This window comes from Morus notabilis, unplaced genomic scaffold (genome assembly GCF_000414095.1).
Source record: "Morus notabilis unplaced genomic scaffold, ASM41409v2 Scaffold388, whole genome shotgun sequence".
Lineage (NCBI taxonomy): Eukaryota > Viridiplantae > Streptophyta > Magnoliopsida > Rosales > Moraceae > Morus > Morus notabilis.
The window spans coordinates 52,792-53,454 of NW_010362833.1; positions in this window are offsets into that span (position 1 = coordinate 52,792).

The window sequence follows — 663 nt, forward strand, 5'->3', positions numbered from 1 at the left end:
CAATAGTTACTCCACTATAAACTTGGAATTGAACTCTCGAAATTATAGACATTAATTACTTCTAAACTGCGAAGTGTCCATTTGATATAGTCATTACATATAGATCAATCCTCCATAAATAATTCATAACTAGAGTCAGGTAGAATCTGTTAACCTCTCTAATTATATCTCCATCATTGAGTATCATTGATTCTCTAATGGATAGCGATTCATAAAACACATTCATGAACCAGAGCGCTCTTACTAATCCAAGTACCGAATCAACACTCAAGAGAATTATTCATCTACTTCTTTCTCAATAAGGAATAGATTCCATCTCGTATAATAACATTCCCAGCTACCTATTTCATTATGTCTCCAAAATACAAGGAATAGGATTCAGGGTCTCGGAATCCATACCGAGTAAACATAAATCCATAAATAGGAGTTTGTTAAGAACTTAGGATTAAGATCATCCTATATATGACCATCAGTAGACTCAATTAGAATTTCTATGCTTAACGGAAATTATTAGAAATTCATATTGTGTCTGTGTCCTAGTTCCACATAATCTTATTATGTGAAATACACTCATTCAATATCTCGCCATATTAATAGTGCGGATAATACCGTTCCATTCTAAATGAGAATGACATGTATTAATAATGTTTTAATTAAAGATTC